This window comes from Pan paniscus, chromosome 12, assembly GCF_029289425.2.
Source record: "Pan paniscus chromosome 12, NHGRI_mPanPan1-v2.0_pri, whole genome shotgun sequence".
NCBI classification, from domain to species: Eukaryota; Metazoa; Chordata; class Mammalia; order Primates; family Hominidae; genus Pan; species Pan paniscus.
This window is the reverse complement of record NC_073261.2, coordinates 39,302,298-39,311,660: the sequence shown is the minus strand read 5'-3', so window position 1 is coordinate 39,311,660 and position 9,363 is coordinate 39,302,298.

The window sequence follows — 9,363 nt, the reverse complement described above, 5'->3', positions numbered from 1 at the left end:
AGAGCCCAGGAAGAAAGGACAGTAATGAAAAAGCCAACAAATGAGACCAGTATTTAGTGGTATTTCCCCTATAGGCAATTATTTATTCAAAAATACAGGAACAGCATTTATTTGCTTAATTGCAGATATGCAAACAAAAAATTTAAATGGTCTTAGTTACTATCTACATGCAGATGCTTCCAATCTTAATCTCTAGTCATGACCACTGATCCTTTTTTGATTCCTTTAATTCAATTTATATATCTCGAAGTGAATATCTTGTCAACACTGACAATCAAGACTAGGATGTATTTATTCTATTCCAGATTCTACTCTAAAAGTCACCAGGAAAAATTCAGCTCCACTGGTCCTGGCTCTAAGTCTACTAGCAAAATCTTCCAGAGAAGTGGAAAAGCCATCAGCCAATGTGTTAGACTATCATTTCCATGACTTTACACCTATCAAAAAGGCACTATTACCAGGCTTATAGAATTCTAAAAAAGTTGGAAACCATTTTCCATTATAAAAGAAATTCTTCCAAATCACACAAAACACTCTGACACTTCTCCAGTTCCCCCTTTGAATGTTCTGCAAATGTGCTGGTTTGAAGGAAAAAAAATTCAATGTGGCACATGTTTAAAAATATAATGAAGACATAGACATTATCAAATACAACAGATAGCACTAACCTTCCCTTTGAACCATCCCTAAACATCCATACTCACATGTCCTTTAAATACAAACCACTTTTCTCCAGGCTTCCTAACTTGGTAAATCCAGATACCTTCCCAGGTCGTTCAGAGAATTCGGAGCCTCGTTCCACATCACCTTTCCCCAGCCCAGCAGCACAAAACCAATCAGCTGACAAACTCATTTCCACCTCTCAAGGCCTCTCATATTAATCCCTCCTTTCCACACATATACTGCCCTAGCTCAGACCCTATTCATACTTCTTAAACTGACACAGACAACCTCACTTGGAGGCTAACTGGTCTCCTTATCTTTAATCCCAAAATACACCTATTTACAACACAGATCCAAAACCTCGTAACTCCTTTCTCAAAATCCTGTAATGCCCTGTCAATTGCATTCAGAAGAAAACCACCTTTTCATCCTTTCTCCCTTTAAGAGCACATTAGTAAGAGTGTAAATCCCAGTTCTACCACTTAGTAGGTTTATTTCATTTGTAACCTCTATCTCATTTGTAAAAAAAAGAATCATAGTACTATCTTCTCAATAAAGCTGTTCTAAGGAAATAATTATTACTGATAAAGCACTGAGAACAATGCCTAGCACATAGAAAATGCTCAAAAAAGGTTATTATTGTTATCCAAACCCTATCCTGCCTCACCCTACAGACTACTTGTACTTTTATAAGTATTTATTCTACAGATTTATTGAGTCCTTATGACTAGGAGATGAAGATACAAATATCCATTAAAAAATGTTCCGCATTATCTGGCCTTCCTGCCTGTGCCTGCGTGGTTTCTCCTTGCCCTGAATGCTCCTTTCTACCTACAGATATCCTACTCATCCCCAAGGTCCAAACGAAGACGGACATGTCTCTCAGAGATGAGGCTTTGATTTTGCCATGGCCTCCCATTGGATGGTATCTTCCCATCAGTCAATCAACGATGGTACTCTCTTTTCCACATTACTGAGTCATGAGTCTTTCTTAAATGCTAATTTCTTATGCAGACAGTACATCAACTCCACACAATTGTGAGATCCCTAGATGGAAAAGAATGTATCATTTCCATCTCTCCAGCACCTTCAAAAAGTATCACATACATCACAAGGGAGGTCAGTGTATGTTAACTGAATCACTTCTGTTTGAAAACATTTATTCTGCAAGTAGAAACTAAAATTAAGTGAACCATGGAAAGAACTAATGTTTAACCAAACTTCTTTAAAAAATGGTAACTTTTTGGCAGCACCTAGTCCTTTTCTTACCTCGTCCAATGATCCAAGGAGTTTACTAAGAGGCTTTGGAGCACTAACGCCATCTAGTGGAGTACTGGGCCGAGGCATTGTGTTGGACATCGTCAGAGAGGGAGCTGGCAGTCCAGGAATAAAAACCTTTCCCACCTTTAAGCAATAAAAACATGTGGAAAAAAAAATACTGCCTTTAATGCATCACATCCTTAAATAAAATGTTAAGGAATATAAACATATATTTCTTTTGATATTTCTAAGTTTATGCTCACCAAACACAGCAAAGAAACAATTCAAATGTCAATAATCTATCAAATTCCACTATCCAACTGCAAATATGTTGGTATAATTTCTTTTTTTTTTTTTTTTGAGATAAGATCTCACTCTTTCCCTGTGGCTGGAGTACAGTGGCATGATCTCAGCTCACTGCAGCCTCAACTTACCAGGCTCAAGTGATCCTCCCACTTCAGCCTCCTGAGTAGCTGGAACTACAGGCACATGCCACTATGCCTGGTTAATTTTGTATTTTTTGGTAGAGACAAGGTTTCACCATGTTATCCAGGCTGGTCTTGAACTTCTGGGCTGAAGCCATCTGCCCACCTAGACCTCTCATACCTTGGTATAATTTCTCTTGGTTGGATTCCTTCTCTTCATTACTGAAGACTTTTTTTGCAGGCAAGGAGAGGAATGTTAATATAGTCAACACATTATATAAAAATCTGTACACTATGTACTCTTCTACCTTATTGGTCATAAAGACAGTAAGAACAGCGGCCGGGTGCGGTGGCCCACGCCTGTAATCCTAACACTTTGGGAAGCCGAGGCAGGCGGATCACAAGGTCAGGAGTTCGAGAGCATCCTGCCTAACACAGTGAAACCCCATCTCTACTAAAAATTAAAAAAAAAAAAATTAGCCAGGCATGGTGGCAGGCACCTGTAGTCCCAGCTACTCTGAGGCTGAGGCAGGAGAATGGTGTGAACCCAGCAGGCGGAACTTGCAGTGAGCCGAGATCGCACCACTGCACTCCAGCCTGGGCAACAAGAACGAAACTCTGTCTCAAAAAAAAAAAAAGAATGAGTTGACAATCCGTGCTAACCACTCCTTATTTTGGCTATCTGTAGGGTACTTAGCAAATGTACATATTCATGTTAACACACTACTCAACAGCTAACAAAATAATAGAAGTTGCCCCAATAAAATCCTTAGGCTTAAAAAACAAAAATAACAGTGAGAACTAATTATGCATAATTTTTTAAAAGCTATCTCAAACCCCTAATTTATGAAAAGATGGAATAAGCACATACCATGCAATTCCCTCATTAATCACCAAAAAGAAAAAAAACTGAATAAAATTTATAATGCAACTAACAGAAGATTCTGAAAAAGTGAAGAAAAGAAGACAAACTGGCTAGTAACCTGAGACCCAGGAATGACCTAATGATGAATTCCCTAGGTTTCTGGTTTTTTTGACCCCTTACATAACCAGGCCTCAGGCTTTCAAAGTGCCTATAACACAGACATGCCAACGTTCACAGACAAAACACACCCTAAGAAAATCTTACTCTTTCCAGCCAAAGTGTTGGGAAAAGAATGACCAACCAGGACAGAAACTTTTCAGTATATCTGCCCTACTCTTTACAAACACCATGAAAAAAGTCATGGCCATCCCTTCCTCCTCATCAGGAGGCACAGTGAAAATTTTGAATGTCCCTCGTCTATTTGAGGAAGTCCCCTTCTATTTCTAGATGCTGAGGATTTTTTTTAATCACGGATATTTGATTTTATCAAATGATTTCTCTGCATCTATTTAGATCCTTGGTCAGCAAACCATGTTCCATGACCAAATCTGGCTTGTATCCCATTTTTGTACAGTCTGTGAGCTAAGAATAGGTTTTATGTACTTAAATCGTTAAGGAAAAAAAAAAACAGAAGACAAATATGTAACAGAGACTGCATGCGGCCCATAGAGGCTAAGATACTTGTCTGAACTCCTACATAAAAAGTTTGCCAGGCTGGATGTGGTGGCTCATGTCTGTAATATCCCAGCACTTTGGGAGGCTGAGGTGGGAGGATCGCTTGAGTCAGGAGGTCATGGGTGCAGTGAGCTGTGATCCCACCACTGCACTCCAGCCTGAGTAACAGAGCGAGATACTGTATCAAAAAAAAGAAGAGAAAAGAAATTGCCAAGGATGGAGAGGACATGAACAACATTATCAACCAAATGGAATGAACTGACATTTACAAAATACTCAAGGGTGCCTTCTTGGTGATATGGCCCTTTAAAGTCTCTCTTTGTTCCTGGTCATTTTTTTCCCCACTTTATAGCAACTCCAGCTATCTTTTGATTACTGTTTGCATAATATATCTTCTTTCCATCCTTTAACTTACCTATGTCATTATATTTGAAGAACACTTCTTATAACCAACATATATAGTTGGGCTATATTTTCTAATCTCTTCTGCTAGTCTCTGTTATTTGTGTTAGACCATTGTATTTAATTAGTGGCCTAGTGGGATTTAAATCTGCCATTTAATGTTTGTTTTCTGTATGTTCCCACTTTCTTTGCTCATCCAGAAGAAGCAACTCTTCAAGTTTGATCATAAGATTTTGGCAATTCTGTTCAAGTTTGGCAATTCTGTTCAGGTTTAATCATAAGATCTTGGCAATTTAGTCACATCTTCAGGCTCTACTTCTAATTCTAATTCTCTTGCTATTTCCACCACATCTGCAGTGACTTCCTCCACTGAAGTTTTGAGCCCCTCAAAGTCACCCATGAGGGTTGGAATCAACTTCTTCCAAATTCCTGTTTATGTTGATATTTTGTCCTGATTTCCCAGGTAGATGTCCTCAAACTTCGTGCTTAAATAAGCCCTTCAAAGTTCTATTCTAATCCCTTTGATTATTTCAGGTTGACGGACTAGAGGTTGCTGTGTGTGTATGTGTATCACTATGTTGTCACCTGACAAATGACAAGGTTCATAAGTTTAGAAAAGAGAGCTTTATTTCTCATAAAGGGTTGCAGCCTGCAGGTGGCCATTCTGACAGGTCAGGAAGCATGGACTGTAGCCAGCAGCCCTTCAAGGGAGGGGTTAAGGAAACAGCAATTTACTCTGAGTGGGTTGGCCAGGTATATATATTCAACAGGTTATAAGAGGAGCTATGAATATTCATGAAAAGGAAGCACAGGCATAGTAGGCTAATGAATGCAACATGCATCCTATGTTCAACTTTAGATGTTGTATTAGTCAGGGCTTTCCAGACGGACAGAACTAATAGGATATATGTATATATGAAAGGAAGTTTATCAGGGGGAACTGGCTCACATGATCACAAGGTGAAGTCCCATGATAGGCCATCTGCAAGCTAAGGAAGAAGGAAGCCAGTAGTGGCTCAGTCCCAGTCCAAAAGCCTCAAAAGCAGGGCAGCCAACAGTGCAGTTTTCAGTCTATGGCCAAAGGCCCAAGAGCCCCCAGCAAACCACTCACGTAAGCCCAAGAGTCCAAAGGCCGAGGAACCTGGAGTCTGATGTCCAAGGGCAGGAGGAGTGGAAGGAAGCATCCAGCCTGGGAGGAAGGTGAAAGCCAGAAGGCGCAGCAAGCCAGCTTAGCCCACTTTCTTCCACCTGCTTCCTTCTAGCCGAGATAGGAGCCGATTGAATGGTGCCCACCCACATTAAGGGTTGGTCTTCCTCTCCCAGTCCACTGTCTCAAATGTCAATCTCCTCTGGCAACATAGACACAGTGAGAAACAAGACTTTACCAGCCATCTAGGCATCCTTCAATCCAATCAAGTTGACACCTAATATTAACTGTCACAGATGGTTAACCTAATGTATTACAATTAGGCCCTATACATCAAAAGGTGAAGCAGAGGACATGAAGGCCCTCTGTGTGCAACCTCTGTAGACTGGCCAGAACCACTCCTGTGGGCAGTGGTTTCTTATCAGGAAGGAACGTTGGTCAGTGTTGAAATTACAAAATGGAGAACCAGTCACATGGTTGGTTGAAGTTAGCAGTGGAGCACATTTTTTTTTTTGGCGGGGGGTGGGGGGCGGTACAGAGTCTCTTTTTGTTGCCCAGGCTGGAGTGCAGTGGTGCAATGACAGCTCTGCAGCCTCGGCCTCTATCTCCCCAGCTCAAGCAATCCTCCCACCTTGACGTCTCGAGTAGCCGAGACTACAGGCATGTACCATCATGCCTGGCTAATTTTTTTTTGAGACGGAGTTTTGCTCTTGTTGCCCAGGCTGGAGTGCAATGGCGTGATCTTGGCTCACTGCAACCTCTGACTCCTGGGTTCTAGTGATTCTCCTGTCTCAGCCTCCTGAGTAGCTGGGATTACAGGCACATGCCACCATGCCTGGCTAATTTTTGTATTTTTAGTAGAGACGAGGTTTCATAATATTGGTCAGGCTGGTCTCAAACTCCTGACCTCAGGTGATCCACCTGCCTCAGCCTCCCAAAGTGCTGGGATTACAGGCATGAGCCATGTGCCTCGCCTTGCCCGGCTAATTTTTTTAAATTTTTTTTGTAGAGATGGGGTCTCACTATGTTGCCCAGGCTGATTTCAAACTCCTGGACTCAAGCAATGCTTCCCTGTCTCAGCCTCTCCAAGTGCTGGGATTACAGGCATGAGCCACTGAGCCTAGCCAGAGAATCTTTTTTCTGGTTTCCGGTTTTTGTTTAACCCTTAGGGAAGAAAGCCTAGTGGCAGTTAGCGAGGTGGGGTGGGGTAGTACAATGAGATATGTCTAAAGTCCCATCCTGTCATGGCTAGAAACTTAGTTTTTATGTTTTCTCTGGGGTCCCCTTGGCCAAGATGGGATCTGTTCAGTTGGTTGGGGGGCTTAGTAATTTACTTTTATTTCCCAGTGTTCATGTCTGTGATTGTGAATGGGAGCTGCACGTCAATGTGTTTGCACACACATTGTTGCATGTTTGCATGACACACAAGTTTGCATGTCTATTTAATGTTCTACACGTTCACAACCTAATTAATACTCATGGCTCAGCATTCACAGTGCAGAAGGAGCTTTCCTAACACTGGGGAAAGTAAAATTACAAGTTTGTTTACCCTGATAACAAAACCACTCTGAGTTTTTGCTTGAACCATGAATAAAACTGCACCAGGGTGAAATTTTGCATGTGGCTACTCCTTCTAGTCTCTTTTCCTTAGGACCCTGCAACCTAGAGTGTTGATTCTTCAGAGGGACCTTCAGTTCTAGAATGATCCACAAGTATTAATAAACCTTTGAATGGCGTGGACTAGCTTCCACTTAGGATGTTACAAAGCTCATTGGGTCAGAGCCCTGGGGCTGGCAGGCCTGGTCACCTATTGGGGAAATGACCAGTTCTGAGCTTTTCAGGTTCGAGCGCGAATCATCCACTTGGTGGTGGGAAGTTAAGGGGGTATGATTTGGGAAATATATATTTGGTCTTCATCCTGTTTCCTGAGATATAGCTTCGAAAATCTTTGGAATCTCCAAAGTGATAAGTCTTTTTGTATGCTACTAAGTTGACTGATGACTGGGGGTCCTGGATAGCTTCTGAATGGTGCTGGTCACAGAAAGACCAAGACAGGATGAGAGGGTTGGGACTAAAAATGTAAGCCCCACCCTCCAACCTCTAGGGAGGGGGAGGGGCAGAAGGTTGAGTTGATCACCGAATGGCCAATGATCTAATCAATCACGCCTAAGTAGTGAAGCCTCCATAAAAACCCAAAAGCAGGTGCGGTGGCTCACGCCTGTAATCCCAGCACTTTGGGAGGCTGAAGTGGGCGGATCACGAGGTCAGGAGCTTGAGACCAGCGTGGCCAATATAGTGAAACCCCGTCTCTATTAAAAACACAAAAATTAGCCTGGCGTGGTGGAGTGTGCCTGTAGTCCCAGCTACTAGGGAGTCTGAGGCACGAGAATTGCTTGAACCTGGGAGGCAGTGGTTGCGGTGAGCCAAGAAGGCACCACTGCACTCCAGCCTGGGCAACAGAGCGAGACTCCAAACAAAACAAAACAAAACAAAACAAAACAAAACAAAAAACCCCAAAAGGACAGGGCTTGGAGAGCTTCTGGACAGCTGAACACATGGAGGTTCCTGGAAGGTGGCACACCAGGGAGGGTATGGAAGCTCCAAGCCTCTTCCCCCAAACCTCACCCCATGCATCTCTTCATCTATATCCTTTGTAATATCCTTTATAATAAAGCAGTAAATGTAAGTAAGTATTTCCTTGAATTCTGTGAGCCACTATAGCAAATTAATTAAACCCAAGGAGGTGGGCTTAAGAACTCCAATTTCTAACCACTTGGTCAGAAGCACAGGTAAAACGACATGGGGCTTGTGGTTGGCATCAGAAATGGGAGATAGTCTTGTGGGACTGAGCCCTCAGCCTGTGGGATCTGACACTTTCTCAGGTAAGTAGTGTCAGAATTGAATTTAAGGCTGGGCGCGATAGCTTATGCCTGTAATCCCAGCACTCTGGGAGGCCGAGGTGGGTGGATCACTTGAGGTCAGGAGTTCAAGACCATCCTGGCCAACATGGTGAAACCCCGTCTCTACTAAAAATACAAAAATTAGCCAGGCATGGTGGCAGGCACCTGTAATCCCAGCTACTCGGGAGGCTGAGGCATGACAATCACTTGAACCCAGGAGGTGGAGGTTGCAGTGAGCTGAGATCGCGCCACTGCACTCCAGCCTGGGTGATAGAGAGAGACTCAGTATCAAAAACAAACAAACAAACAAGGCCGGGTGCGGTGGCTCAAGCCTGTAATCCCAGCACTTTGGGAGGCCGAGGCGGGCGGATCACAAGGTCAGGAGATCGAGACCATCCTGGCTAACATGGTGAAACCCCGTCTCTACTAAAAATACAAAAAAATCAGCTGGGCGTGGTGGCGGGCGCCTGTAGTCCCAGCTACTCGGGAGGCCGAGGCAGGAGAATGGCATGAACCCGGGAGGCGGATCTTGCAGTGAGCCGAGATCGCGCCACTACACTCCAGCCTGGGCGAGAGAGCAAGACTCCGTCTCAAAAAAACAAACAAACAAAAACAAAAACGAAAAACCCCAAAGAATTGAATTTAATTAGCGAACACTCAGCTGGTGTCACCTCCTGGAGGATTGACATGTGGGGAAAAACTCCCATACATCTGAGGTCACAGAAATATTTCATGCTGTGAGAGTACAGGAAAAACAGAGTTTGTTTTCCTTTATGTTCTCAGAGGCTACTTCCAAAAGGCAGGCAGAGCATCTCCCTACCCCCCACCCCCTTATTCCAGCTCCAGGGTTGCTTCTCACCATTCCTGCCTTAAGGACAACCCAAGCAGAGGCATCCTGCCACCGTTTAGTCACCTTATACCCAAGGTACACAGACACTTGTATCTGTATCCTGTGAATCAGGGGACCCAGGAGGTGGGTCCCGCTCTACCTGAATCAGAACTAGCAGCAACACTGGCCAATTCTGC